We start from the raw sequence: 16,034 nt of genomic DNA on the forward strand, positions 1-16,034 counted from the left end.
GCGTTCGCAAGCGTGTGATACATATAATAGGTATTATAAAATTAATAATACGTAATTATAAATAAAATTAGTATTATGTATGTTAAAATGTTTTGAATTTTTTCAGTAATGATATATATATATATATATATATATATATATATATATATATATATATATATATATATGTATTCAGTAATGATATATATTTGTATTTAAAATCGTGGTTACGGCATCGACTGATTGACTATTTTAAATTATAAAAAAAAAAACATTTATATAATATCAACAGTATTGAGTCATAATCACGAACATTAAACAGAAACACAAAAATACTGTTACATTTTCCAGTTTTTTCTTCAAACTTTAAGTTTACTAATTACTAAATAAATACCAAAATGTTCACAGTTGATCATCCAGAAACCAAGACGAAAAGTATCATATGAAGACTGTGTACAGCTGTACAGCCGTTAGCAGTATGTGTTTATAGAAAAGAAAGACTTTGTAGAAAAGAAAGAAACGTAAAACAAATTTTTTCCCTAGAAACAGTCGCTTAAAATTTTTATTTGTTTTTTTTTTTTATTTTCCTTGCCTTTTTATTGTAGTTAAAAAATAATTATATTAGGTATTTTTTTAGTTGAGCTGCAGTTATGTAAGAATCTATTTTTTTGACGTCAGTACTATGACTTTGATTAAGGATGTTACTGCGTTCTCAGATTCCGTAAAACAACTATTAACTTATAATTTCAGATTAAAATTTATTTTATGTCAAAATCAATTTATCTGTTGTTTATAATCCCCATTTATTGCGTGTGTAAGATAGTAAACATTTAAAGAAAATTCCTTGAGAGTTGTTATGATCACGTATTCACTGTTAATACGTATATAATTACCTGAATGCCCTAAGTGTTGAATGAAGACGAGCGTAAGTGTACTAGTAGCCTGTTACTGAATATACCAGCAGTTGACCTTGAAAAATATCTTGCGGCTATAAGAAAGCTTGTGTATTTAATATTTGTGGCTTAAGAAATATTACATAGATACCGAACAGTAGATATGAAAAAAAATATCCTACGCTTTTCGTACTTTAAGACACCCAAGGACATAACAAAAACCTGGTGAAGAAGATATCATTGAAATAATATGCATAAAAAGATGGCAGTTGAACCTTTCACATTATAACCACATCATGCCAGCACATCAACGGGGTTCTTTGTATCACATCACGGGGGAGGGGGGGTTCTTTGTATAAAAATTTGCTAAATTCAAATAAAGATAGCTTATATTCAATCTTCTATTTAATGTTTTAATTTCATGAGATGTTTACGTTTTTTTAATTTTATTTACGTACATAGTAATTATATAAAGTCCATATATGTTAATATGTATGACTGTATATAGAGAATATATATACATATATACGTTTTACTGAGGGTGTTCGTTGGAAACCCCTTATCATGTGCTTTTTGAAGTACGATTTATTTGTAGTTCCTTACTCTGAACCGATTGTAAATAAACAAAATAGGAGGCCAAAAAAATATTGTTAAGGAATTAGTACCAAAATTCGTACTGTATTACATTTTAAGAAATTTTACGTTTTTTCTCACCTAATAATCCTAGTGAGCTTTTTTAAACTGAAAAATATGTATTGTAGAGATGATGGGAAGTGATCACTTTACCTACCGTCTAGTATAATAAATCTTGCAAAATATTGCCAATTTACTTTTACTTTAATAACTAACTTACTTTTCTAACAAATTTCAACAGAAAACTTTAATTCAGGTATGAAGTTTCGTATAATAGTCCCATTTTTACCAAAATTACCATAGTTTCTTACTACAGAATAAACGAGTCCCAATTATATAATCTAAAAAGTAAATACATAGACAATGATTTTTTTTTTAATAAATAAAATTAATAGTAACTAAAAAAAAATCAAATACAAAAAAATTAGTAAATCAAATACAAGAAATCCAATTTTGGGATTACAAGGCCGGCGTAATCTTAAGAACTTAAGACTAACGTTGGACTTTTTCTACAGTCACTGGATAAGAAAATGAGTTCCTAGATAAGTCCAAAAGCCACGCCACTTCCATCAAAGGAAAAAATATCAAGATTACAATATCTTCATCGATTTTCACATCCATAGCACAGATCGAATAAGCCTTTACTCATAAACCAAAGAATTTCATTGCGGGTTGGAATAATTGGTTAAAGAATAAAATGGATAACAAAAAAAATAAGAAGATCTTCCTACTCGGGAATCCTCAGTAACTAACAACCAAACCCATAAGAATGCTTCAAACCACTTCCAATCAGTGTGCAACCGTTTCAAACAAAATCCATCGGGAGATTTGGATATTCCTTAGATGAGAGCAACAGATCATTGAAAATAATATTTTTTCAATTGTCTAAAATACACAATGCAGTACTTTTTCTAAATATTAGTACATCTATTAGATTTAATATCTACAAGGATGTGATATCCTTCACATCAATCAGTTCCAAGAGGAGGCACAGGTTTACATGAAGAAAACTCTCTCTATCCTCACAATTGTTTAGTTGGGAAGTATTAGACAAATATCTTAAAATTTAATCAGCCCCCCCCCACCGGTAGTATCCACCATTTTAAAGCGAATGAACTATTATCATTAATAGTGATCATAATTAGAGTGATTTTACTCTTATCATTAATTGACCACGTAACCTTAAGCTTGTCCGTAAGAATATGGAACGGACATTTTTAGAGTATGAAAAATATCATGTCTAATTCATGATAATTGAATCTGACCTTTGGAATAAAAGAATGAGACGCTAATGCTGCTCTTTATATGTCGACGGTAATTAAAAAGTACATGATAACTGCAGTTAAAAATGCATTTCAAAAAGTAAGAATCCTCTTTCTACAACCGCTTTAACCCTAATGGCTTAACAAGAAATGGAACATTTGGGAAATAGAATCCAAACGATTAATCAGTATCACTAAAGATAAATATGGTAATGGCATTTAGGTTTAGTAAACCGGTTCCTGTAGTGCAGTGTTAAAAATTTTAGCTGCATTTTCCCAGTATGATCTTTTCATTTAATGGATAATGTTATAGTAATAGATGCCGTTTGAACAAAAGGAAATCCTGTAAGAATTTTCACCTAAAAGCACACTGTATTTTATTACTAATATTAATAAAAAAAAAGAATGTCTGAAAGAGATAAAAAGAAACTGTGATTTAGTTACCAGCAGCTGGCTACTCTGTGTTGAAGATATTGCAACACAAATTCTGTAAAAAGAGCAACCATTTTTTTTAATAACTTAGAACCATTTAGTGGTTTGACACACACACACACACACACACACACACACACACACACACACACACCGCCACACACACACACACACACACACACAAGTATACAAAAAAGCGCACGTAAAGTGAATTTTTATACCATAAACTCACACATGCACCAACTATTACCACTACACCAAACTTTCCTCGTTCAAACCGGTTATAATGAACTTATACTTGGCTCTTGGTTAAGACAACTCTTTTTCCTAAAAAAACCTTCCTTATAAATTTCCAGACACTAAACAATGAAATAAAATAAAAAAGTTAAATATTTCAACCTGATGGTTTAACTTACATACATTACTTATTATCTTAATAAATAATTACTTTCAAGCTAATTTTAAACGGTCCATAGTTATTAAAAGCCGGTTTTAATATAAATTTTATACAGTAGTTCATTTTTTTTTTTAAATTTAGACCTCACTTGAAGAAAAGTGATTTATTAAACATACCGTAAATTTATAGTTGATATAACTAAAACTAGTTTCAATTATTTAATTGCTGCATAGTTTTATTAAAAAAAAAATTAAATTAACTTATTTTACATCCATAGACACACACACACACACACACACACACACACACACACACACACACACACACACACACACACACACACACACACACACACACATTATTTTTTGTATCTAATTCAAAACTCATAATGGTATACAAATAATGTAATTAACCAAGCGTGTTATAGCTTGATTATTTCGAAATTAATCATATTTGTAACAGCGTATTTGGTGTTTTGATGAAGTTTATTGCAGGATTATTTCTTGAGCGTTAAAGAAAAGTAAACTTAGTGAGGAGAAACAGTTACACAAATATATAAAAATACCTTTACTGATTTTATTTTATTTTTCTGCCAGTGTCTTTTTCTGTAACAGAAAACAAATGTAATAATAATAATAAAAATATAGCCATAAACTTTATTAAAATATCATCACAAATCATCTAAACTTTTATCGCAATGGCACAATCTAATAATTACTGTGAGGTTTGCCTTAGATGCTACTATTATTACACATTTTTATAAAATATAGAAAAAAATTATTATTTTTATTACTCGTATGCAGTTTATAAACAATGCTCTATATATATATATATATATATATATATTTTGTTAACAAGACCTATATAACGAACCTGAGTAACGAATTCCTACCAATTAAGAAGAAAGTAGTAGAAAATATAATAATGGGAAGAATCCAGAAAGGGGCTAAAAGAAACCCTTTTAGTAAAGGTTACAGATCCGTTTAACAATCGTCTTTTGTAATACTGCCTATTATACACATCTAAACAGATGTTATTCCGTGAGAAGAGTTATCAGAACCAGGTTAGGAATGCATGGGAACGAATGGGCTCGGTCGACCGTTCTCTCGCTCAACTGGGACCTGGTCCGGCAGGTAAAGAAGATAGGAGTATAAATACTCCGGGGAAGACCAGTTGAATTCAGTCTAAGCGAGACGTTATGATTTGAGTTTGCAAGGAGAGTTCTAAGAGATGTCAGTCAGCGAAAGTATTCTGCGAGAAGGTCAATGAAGAAGAAAATTTTTAGGCGTACACGTTTAACGCGATAAGGTGACGTCACAAGTAATTCCAGTGTGGACAGTACGTGAAAACGAGAAATGTTTCGGTGAGGTACCCCTAGACTATAAGTGAAAGAGATAATTTACTAAATGTCATTCATAAATTGTTAGGGTAGTTCTATTTGTGAACAGCAAATGTATTTGCAGTAAAGGAACTTTATACTTTTATTAACAACAACAGTACAATAGAAAAGACAAGTATAAAGTATAAAGACTAGTGGTTAAAAATGTTAAGACTAGTGGTCATGCTAATGTCTTTTGTCAACGAGAATGAATTCTGGTTTTCATTATTTGTCTACTTGTGAATAAATCCTGACAATTACTTTAAATTCTGGTTTGCATGTAATCACTGTTTATTATTATTATTATTACTATTATTATTGTTTTTGTGGTTGTGATTACTACTATCATTATTTTTTTATTTATTATTGTCATTATTCTATTATATTGTGAGTTGTTAATTATTGTCGCTTATTATTATTATTATTACTATTGTCATTATTATTGATTTGTCTTACTTTACTTATATTCTTTAACTAATAAACTGTAATTATATAAACATTTTCAACTATCAATCTCTCAATATCCTGAACGAGCCGCGAACACGCGACAATACATATCATTTTATCGTGGATTCCGGTATTCTTTGGCGATTGGGTTTCAATTAATCACACATCTCAGGTGCGTTCGATCTGAGACTGTACAAGACTACACTTCATTTACATTCATACTTATCATCCTTATTCATCCTCTGAAGTAATACTAATACCTTACGGTAGTTGCGGAGGCTAAACAGAAAAAAAAGTAAAGACAGAGATACAGATGTAGAAAATATAAAACATGAATTATTGAGGACCAGATTTCACATGTTTTTTTTTATGCTTCATTTATTGATTGAAATGAAAGAATAAAATAATTAATTAACATTGGAAATTTTTAATTATGCGGCTTAATTTAATGATCTAGAGTACAGATGAGAACAATCAGAACAAAAATTAATCTACAATGAAAGAAAAACGTGTTTTTTTACGTACTGATGTACATTTTATTTTCAGTTAACATGCAATAATTCTCTTCTTTTTCTTTAAACAGATAAAAATAAAATAGTTTTATTGAGTTGTACTGCTATTTCACTGATGTAAATTGTGCAAGTGAAAGATAAGTTTTTTTTTTAATAAAACATTTAAAGACTTTTTCAAGATAAAAATAACGTAAATTTATTTACGATTTTCGGGTTGGAGATTAAACAACGATATTTCAAATTCTAGATCAAAGTTTTATCACTACAACTTATTCGAAAAACATGTATGTTCAATAAATAAAAATTTATTAAAAAATTTACAATACGTATTTACTGCCTGCTGCTGTAGATAGACATTTAGTTTTTTAATAAAATAATTTTATTAGCCTGAATATTTATAGTTTTCGAATTCATCATTCGAACTATCATAGAAACGATCATTCTCTTACATATGCAGACCGATCTACATATTCTTGTGATCTATGCAAAGCACTTCTGAATTCGAAGTTATATTTATCATGGATTTAGATAAATATGAATTTTCTTCGAGTTAATTGATTTACAAGTTGAATAATTTTATATGAAATAATTTATCCGTAAATTTTAAAAAGAAAACAAATCCTTTTTTTAGTTATTGTATACATAAAATTATTCATTACAATAACAACATAGTGTAATATTAAATATTTAAGCAAATGAAAATAATTTCAACATATCACGATATGTTTATCGTCAGTTTACGTATAATTCCGTGCAGTTCAGTTACGATAATACATTAACATAAGTACATAGTACATCATAGAACACGATACATTGTATACGTAAAACTTCCTGGAATTTATTATTATTCACATAAATAAAAATGCAAACTATTATAATCAACAATAATTTTTTTTATTAAAAAAACTAAAAATTACACAATAAGATAATAAAATTGTCTTCTAATAAGAATATTTCATTGTTTATAATAAAATATAAATAATTTTGATTCGCTCTCGTAACGAAACGGAGATAAAAAAAAAAAAATGATATTTATTTTTATATATAAAACTGACGGAAGTCAGTTAACCTTGTAACACAAAATAATACACCTGTTAATATAAGGTAAATAATATTAGCATTAAAATACTATAAAAATTCACATACTTTATATCTAAGGTATTCGGACAAAATTGTAAACAGAAATTAAATAATGCCAAGAAATACATATATGGTAAATAATCGCTTATACCCATAATTCATCAAAACAAAAATAAGTTTAATCAACGCCGTATTACATTTATAAAGCGTAATAATCAAAGAATTTTCTAATCCCTTTTCCGTATTAATTTTTCTAAATTGATGATAAGTTCGAAAACATGTCCCAAATTAATAATACACTTCAATTTTGTACGTACCATTTATTAATTATGTGTTGTTTTAAGAAATCTTAATTAATTCATAATTTTGTCTATTATACTATTCGTTATTTAACGTAATGATTCAGAAATGGGATACCCAAACTCCTACAGTTAGGACATTCAGATAAGAATAAAAGAAACTATATAGAGGCACCGAGGAATATACCAAGTTGAATGACATGACTCGAGCCTCAAAATAGGAACAGAATTATAATTGTGAAATTAATTCAACTGATTGAAAAGGGATGAGAATTTATTTTTTTACATAATTTCAGGAAGAATTTATTATTTCATTTATTTATTCACTCAAAATTACAATAGGAAATTTAAAAGTATTACGTTAACTGAAAAAATAGTATCAAATTACTTAAAACCAGAAAATTAACTCTATCGTGCGAGTTATTAGGTAAAATTTAAGGCTCGCTGTGGAAATATCAAGCAACATTACTAAAATCAATCTTACAATTATAATATAACAAATAATCAAAGCCCCTTAGATTTCTATTTTCAGTTACATGAAGTGAGATAAAATCACTCTTACATAGGCATACCTCTTTTCAAGAATAAGAAGTACGAGTATCAAGCACATTAAGGAAAGTGAGAAGTGAAGGAGTTTCCCATTGTTTTCCATATTGAGCCGAAAGTACTGTTACATATCAGCATCCCAAGTTCATTGAAATGCGATATTAAATTCAACAAGTAACTGCTTTACTCTGTTCAATACATTGACTAGGTATTTACTGTACATCATTACTCTTAGAGAAAGCAATTCCGATTGATGCATCTCTTGTGTTTCAAGTACTAAAGTACTTATATTTTGGTCATGGTATAAATACCATTAGAAAAGAAACAATAAAAATTAAAAAAAATACATTTATACATCCTTTTTGTTGTGAAACAATACATTATGTACAAGTACAATGTTTCATTGAGTAGAAAATAGAAAAAGTTTTACAAAAACGTGGAAATGAATATAATTGTATTGGCACCTACCTTGTTTAGGAACTGTTAAATCTGCTGTCATGAAGTTTAATGTAATATACTTCGTGACCTGGAGTAATATCTTTCTGTACGTTTGAAAACTTTTTAGAGGTGTGGAGATATGAAAGAATATTTGAAGCGGTTTAGATCATATGAAAACATTGCTCCGCATGTAGTTGAGATTTTCAAAAATCTACTTAATTTGAGATCATTGAGCACGATATTTTATTTACGTAAAACTTCATGGAATTTATTATTATTCACATAAATATACAATTAGTATATCTATTAATATATAATTAGTATTAATTATTCATTATAATTAATACTAATTATTAATTACTGTCAAGTAATTAAACTTATTTTGGTTTTTTATAAGTACACCTCCAAAATTCATTTTTGTTAATGTCTAAAAAAATATACAACATACTCTACCAGCCATAAACATTTTAATTATATATTTTTTTTCTAACCTATGACCATTTGCTAACATGAATTATATTTTCTTTTAATAAAGGATAATCAGCTCGAGACAGTTTTTCAGAGAAGTCAGGAGTACACAGTTTTCTAAATATAGAAGTAATTTAATTTTAACTTTTTATCGATTCAGCCTATTAATTAAAAATTTGTATTACTCTTTTCTGGAGAAGTCTTTATGTATAACAGCGTTTATTATAGAGATATTAACAGATTTCGAGTTTTATAGAAAGTAATTTTTTTTTTGTTAAAAGCTTTTAATTATTTTAATTTATGATATTTTAAATCAATTCTGTATTTGATTATAACATCATAATTTAGCACAGAACTAAATTTGAATGAATCTTTATTACGTTTTACTTGACAAATCACTAGTATATATTATTTTTATTTATATAATAGAATAAATACGGTCGAAAGAGTAAAAATTATTTAAAATTTTTTCTACGAAAATTCCGGAAAAGTTTAAGAACAACGTTGCCGACTTTTATAATTTTAACTATATTTAAACTCAGGTTTTAAATTTAAATTATTTGACTACATTTATTTAAACAAATTAATTCTCCTGTTTATTAATCACACACTGTTAAATTTATATGATGAAGAATAAACACGGCAAGTAAAGCTGGATCATTTTTAAGTATACCCATATGTAACAAATCATCTGAAGCATAAAATGTTTTATTTCATTGAATTCACATGTTGCAAAGTTTTATGCAGATAAACACAGAAATACAAAAGTTCCATTATAAACCTGACTCCTTCAGAAGTGAATTAAAAAAGAAGTAAATAAATAAATCTTGATTCTATAAATGTAAGAAAATAAATAAAGTATTATTACTAAAAGTAAGCCGTGTTTAATTATATGAAATGAGGCATGTTTAAAATTACGATATAATTTACTTAATGTGATGCACAAAAATGTTTTACAAAAGTGGCGTATAACTTAAACAGTTGTGAGGTTTTAAACTGAAGTATCTTTAGTTCTATACTTTGGTGAAATGAATTCAATTACCATACTTCAAATACATATTACACAAGTCATAGAGCTGAATGGTTCATCAGCATAGTTAATTGGAGTTAAGTACCGTTTTATTCAATCTACAAAATCTATTAGTAGCAACGCACGACAAGAATATTCTAAATGTTTTCAAACGAAATTCTGTTATATGTTACATTTTAAATACGTTTTTAAACATTCAGCTAAGTTAATATTAATTATTTAATCCAAGATGTATAGTTATTTAAAAGAAATAAGAAATAATGGACTTAAAAACTTAAAATACTCCATAATATTTTAATTAAAATTATTTTTAAAAAATGCTGCTAAAAAGTTTTAGTTTGTACAAATAATAAAATTAAGAAATTCGAAACAAAATGAAACATTCCTTCCATTTCATTCGCTTTACTTCTAAGGCAACAGAAAATAATAAAATTCATAATATAATATAGTAATAATATAATTTTTTTGTAAATGAAATAAATGTTTTATTATATCATGTTCTGAAAAGTGTTTTCTACTCTGGAAGTTATGAGTTTTCTAAAAGTGAGACTTTTTTCTTTCTAATTTGTGTTTGTTTCTTTTTTAATAAAAATTTAATGTTTTTCGTGAGTTGGTTTTTTATTGCAAATGTTAACAACAAAATTTAATGTAATTTGTCTTCTAATTCCCACATTATTGTTATTCTGTTATTTGTATGATTCGGGTAAAATAACTTCGCTTCATACCTAATCTTCTAAAATGTTTTTAAGTTATTTAAGTAAAGATTTAATATAAAAGGACCAATTTTTCAAAATGTTAAGGTAAATGCAGACAAATTATTCAAATTAAACGGAATGAAGGATTCTTGTTTAATAATTTAATTATAAAATCTATAAACTAAGTATGCATTTCTGTAAAGAAATCCTAAGCTAAGAATCCTAAGCTATTTTACAATTCTATTGTAAAGTAAAAGCTACGGTGATTGAGTGAAATGAAATCCTGCTTTCACTGATTTTCGTATTTCGTCTGCTCGTGAATTTGTGATACAATAACAGCCAAACGAAATTCTCAATTTTTATGAAATTTTACACAATAGTTTTTTTCTAATAAGTAAACCGATATATTTGTGCAATTTTTCATAAAATTCTCCATTTCAAGATAGCGGCTGTTATCTTTCCGTGACAGGAAAATGGTGAAATGCGGAGGAGGGAAAGTTTCCATTGCCAAGGAACCAACACTGTTATCTCCCCTTCCATTACTAACGTCGCCCGTCATATTAGTCATTATCATAGCAGCTACGCTTCGGATATTTCACCATTACATATTATTACATCTTTACGTTTAACTTTATCTCAGATAGTGTTATCCGGCTGCAGTTTATCATTGCACCTTTCTTAGTGCACTATCAATCAAGTAATTAATCTTATTTTGGTTTTTTATAAATATTCCTTGTTTTCAATTTTCCTCTGCATATCTTACTGAGTAAAAAATTTTCAAAAATACAAAAAAATCTTAAAAAGCACAAAATCCCATGTGGCGTATTTCCTTTATAGTCATCAATCAGTGTCCCTGAAAACAAAGCTTTTTATGTCGCTAATAAAATAAGGTTGTTTTTTATACTTGCTAAACCTTCCACAATCAACCTCAATCGACAATTCTATTATGTAATTTAATTCAATTTAAATTTTATTTATTACTTTTCGTTTTAAAGCTCAGTTTGTTAAATAAGTAGAAAATGAGAGAAATTTGCTGTTCACAGTAATAGTAATATATATGTTGTAATCGGACAACATGGAACTAATATATACTGATTGTTATATGTGTAATAAAATACTGTATGTAATAATAATAAAACACATTTTGAAACACTGTATATAATAAGAAGATTTATGTTTTAGTATAGAGTATAAAAGGATATTGAGAATAAAGAACTCGATGTAACAGACGTTACGCATTTTTTAATTTGACTTAATTTGAATATAATTTTCGAGGCATACAGTTTCGAAAACGTTTATACCTTATTCACTGGTATTTAATTTTATTTTTAAAAAAAATTCAACTATTAAACTTATATTTATTTGATATCTAAGCGAAAGCATGATGAATATGAATATCAGTGAATGCATTCAGAATAATTTCCACAATACATGTACAGACAATGGCCAACAGTCTTATCAAAAAATGTATTAATTTAATAAACAGAAAACGTGATTCTTTAAACAATTATTATTATTATAAAGTTAATTTTTTGTTCTTACCCAATCACACTAAAACACACTGAATAATAGAATTCGGCACACTTAAACCACACAGTATAGAATTTTGCATATAAATAGCGGATCCCCAAATTAACTAAAATCGTTTTTCAACCAGTAAGATGATTGATTGATTTCTGCCATTTATTGATAGATACTGAAAAACTTATCCAAATACTAGCAAACAAGAAATATATTTACGTAAATTACGTTAATTATATGAATAAAGATATCATTATTATTACAAAAAAGAAGGCTTAATACTGCGTACAATATTGGAGATAAAAGAAACAAAAAAAGAAAATAAATCAAAATATAAAATAAAAAAATATTAGAAAGGTTGACAAAATCTTAATCTTCATTTCTTAAAAGCGAATTAATTCCTTTTTGAATTCTTAAGTAAAGTGAAATGCGTTCAGAAAGCGAATTTAAGAAGCGAGTTGCTAAAATTGCAAGAGATGAATCAAAGTAAAAATCTGAGAGAAGGAACCTGGAGGTAACACGTACGTGAAGAGCTACCGGTGCAAAAACTGTGGCATCAAGTCATAGTTTTGGTGCAGATAAATGGGATCTTTCTTCAGAATTAACATTTTGTAAACAAAGCCTTATAATGCAATCTCCGTTCATTCAGTGTTAGCATTCCTAAAAACTAAATAAAAATAAAAAATAAAAAATAGCGAACCCAATAGTTCAGCACCGTCTTGAATTGTTTTAATTTCCCGTAAAATCTTTACATATGATACTGCAATAATTAAAGATGATCGTTAACCTGATTAAACTCTAAATTACTTTTCCCATGTTAGTGGCTGGAAGATATCCTTACCTATTTAAGTGTGGATACCAGCAAAAACCCGTTTATAAATAATTTAATTAGCAGTCATTTGTAAACAACATATTTTTAGTTGTGAAATATTTTGTTGGAAAAACTAAAAATAACGAAACCTGTTGGTAGATAACCGCATTTGAATGAATTTGAATAGTATTTGAATTCTCATGATGCATCATTTATAAACTAGCATATTCATGTTTTAATATATAGGAATATCTAAAGTATTTAAGTACAGGCTATCATTACAATGTAAGTAATAAAGAAAGATAAACAGTTTTTAATAATTCATCTAATTTTCTGGCTGGATTTGGATGGATTGTATGTCAACTTCAGAAAAATCTGTATTTGCAAACATAATTTCCTGTAGTTTATTTTTATCGGCTATTTTTTTCAGCATTCACACCAACTGGCATCATGTTTAATTATAAATTGTGATTAGATGAAAAATTGAGATTATTTTTTAAAGTTGTTTTTAATGATTGCTAAACTTGTAATACAAAAAATACAAATTAGCTTAAAAAAAAGAAAAATAATGAAATAAAAGTACTCAAAATTTAATGATAAAAGCATTAAATATAAACGTACAAAAACTAATGATCAGAAAAATAAATGTAGAAAACATAAGATATCTGTATATAACAATTTCGATGAATAACAATTAGTGAATTTTGTTTAAATGTCTATTTTACTGTCTATAAGCCTAGTTCACAATTGTTAAATCGTTAAAGCAACACTAGTTATAAAGCGTCCAATTAGCAATCATTTAAGGTTTTTTTTACATCATTTTTTTATCTTCTTTTCATAATTTTTAATAATTTCATACATATTTCCTAAAAGTATGATCACTTTATCTCAATTTATTTATCAAAAAAGACTAATCAAGTGTTACCAAGAAGTAATTTCATTGCCATTACGTAAAAAAAAAACTATAATTTAAAATTTGAAGGCAAACTAACCTCGATAGTCAAAATATTATTGAAGGATACCAGAATTTTTTCTTCCAAATTACGTCATATTTTTCAATATTGAAGTAAAATATTCTTAAATATATATATTTTTTTTAATATATAAATTTTTCCATAAATATTTTAAAGCATTATATATATATATATATATATATATATATATATATATATATATATATATATATATAATAAAGTGCTATTATCTGCAAATTTTGTCATTAAATAGTCTATAATGACATTCATTTTTATGATAATTATTATTTAAATATTTTCAAAACGTTATTCACACTATTGCTGAAAATAAACAACTACTTAAGTTAATATTTTCTTCTTCTTTCTATTATTGTTGTTATTATAATCAATGGACTAGATATTGAAAAATACATTTTTAAAACCATCAAATTTAACAATAGGGATAAACTAATACTTAATAAATACATATTTAAATAACTTCCTAGAATATCGTTGACAATAAATACACTCCTTAAAGTCAAGGTGATATAACCAATACTTTCAGATAAACGAATACGTGTGAATTTTTATGGGAACTTGAAATCCATTTCAAATAAAAATGATGAGTAAGAATGGAGAGAAAGAGAGGGAGAGAAAGATTATGTGTGTGTAGTTTAGTTAAAAAATAGATAAAATTTAAAAAAGCAATTTTTTCCTCTAAGTTAAGCAACAATTTACCTACAAGTTCTGTATTTCATCAGTACTAATATGAAATAAATTTCATGACAGGATTTTTTGTTTTTTAAATAAGAATTTAATTAAAAATATATTGGTTATTTTAAATTCAATATAAACAAACTATTTACATTATAGAATTTTTTGGCAATTTATTAATTATTTTGTTTACGATGAAACTTGAATATTAAGATATTTTTTTATAATAAAAAACCTAACACCATTTTATTTATAATAAAACTCGTTTATCATGCCAAATGCGTTACAATATTTAGTGCATTATGTAATACGCTAATAAATATACGAAGATTGTATACAAAGAAATAAATTTTATTTAATTTCTCTGAATAATCAGACAACGTATGTGAACGCATGCCAAGAATTTTTATAATAAATCTATTAATTTTATTCATACGATAATGATTAAAAAACGAACAAACTTAAAACACCGGAGTAGTTTACCTTATGCTATGTTATAAAACATCAACGATTTATAAAATTGGAGATTAGGTATTAGGTATTTATAAAAACAAACCAGAAATTTATTATTATAAAAAAAAATACAAATATTTATTTAACCAGGAAGTTTTACAATTTAATAATTAAATGAACTAAGATGAACCAAAAAGAGGGGTTATTTTTAAAGTGTTCACTGTAGAAGATTCTAAAAAAAAAACAAGTACAAAAAAATAAAAAACGCAAGTCTGATTACATATAAAATAATTTAGAAATTGAACGGAAATGAATGTGGTTTCAATGCACAACAATTTTTCAATAAAGAAATACTACTTTTTATACTTCCCACTTGTACGTGTAAAATATTATTTTAATTTGTAAAATAATTGTAGAAGAAATAACTTTGAAATTTTATTATAATGACGGTTTAATGCTGCGGTCATGTACTAAAATACTTTAAAAAAGCTTTCTCATTTTATAAAGTATAACATTTAATAATTTTAAAATCATTTAAATAATTAAAATCATTTTCTTGATAACCGATTATAATAATAAAAAAAGGAAAACTTTTTCCTTTAAAAAAAAAATTAATTTTCTATTGCAGCGGTCTTCCTTTCGTTACAACAGAAAATTATTTTTTTTTTTTACTATTTGCGTGTTTATTTTTTATTAACGAGTACAACATTTTTTCTTAAAAACTTTTCTCAAAATGTTTCTTAATTAATTTCAGGAGGGAGGATGCTTTCAATGAAGTTTTAAGACAACCTCACTGATCTATATGACATAAAATCCGGGGTGCCGCAGGAAAATATGTTTAGCTTAATACTGAACCTGCTGTAATGAATCCGCAGATTCGCCTCAAACTTCTTTTACCAACGGTCATAACATTTACAGATGACATATTGAATCTTGATATTAACTTGTAAAAGGAAGAATTTAGATCTCAGTTTCCAGAAAAATACATTTTTTCTTTCTTTCTCCTGTATAGCCTCCGGGAACTACCGTTCAGATAACACTTCAGAGGATGAATGAGGGTGATATGTATGAGTGTAAATGAAGTGTAGTCTTG

General features: G+C 26.7%; 1 protein-coding gene and 1 long non-coding RNA gene across 3 annotated transcripts in view; both read right to left on the reverse strand.

Moving 5' to 3' along the window:
- LOC142322053 (uncharacterized) overlaps positions 1–16,034 on the reverse strand; it is an 850,063-nt gene that overhangs the window by 664,415 nt on the left and 169,614 nt on the right. The window lies entirely within an intron of this gene.
- Positions 1–16,034, reverse strand: part of LOC142321325 (uncharacterized) — a 39,072-nt gene that overhangs the window by 5,490 nt on the left and 17,548 nt on the right. Inside the window, exon 2 of the long non-coding RNA XR_012755591.1 lies at positions 4,162–4,201. This is a non-coding gene — a long non-coding RNA (uncharacterized LOC142321325). The remainder of the gene's footprint in view (positions 1–4,161; positions 4,202–16,034) is intronic.

The sequence above is a fragment of the Lycorma delicatula genome, chromosome 3 (genome assembly GCF_047948215.1).
Source record: "Lycorma delicatula isolate Av1 chromosome 3, ASM4794821v1, whole genome shotgun sequence".
In the NCBI taxonomy this organism is placed as follows: Eukaryota; Metazoa; Arthropoda; class Insecta; order Hemiptera; family Fulgoridae; genus Lycorma; species Lycorma delicatula.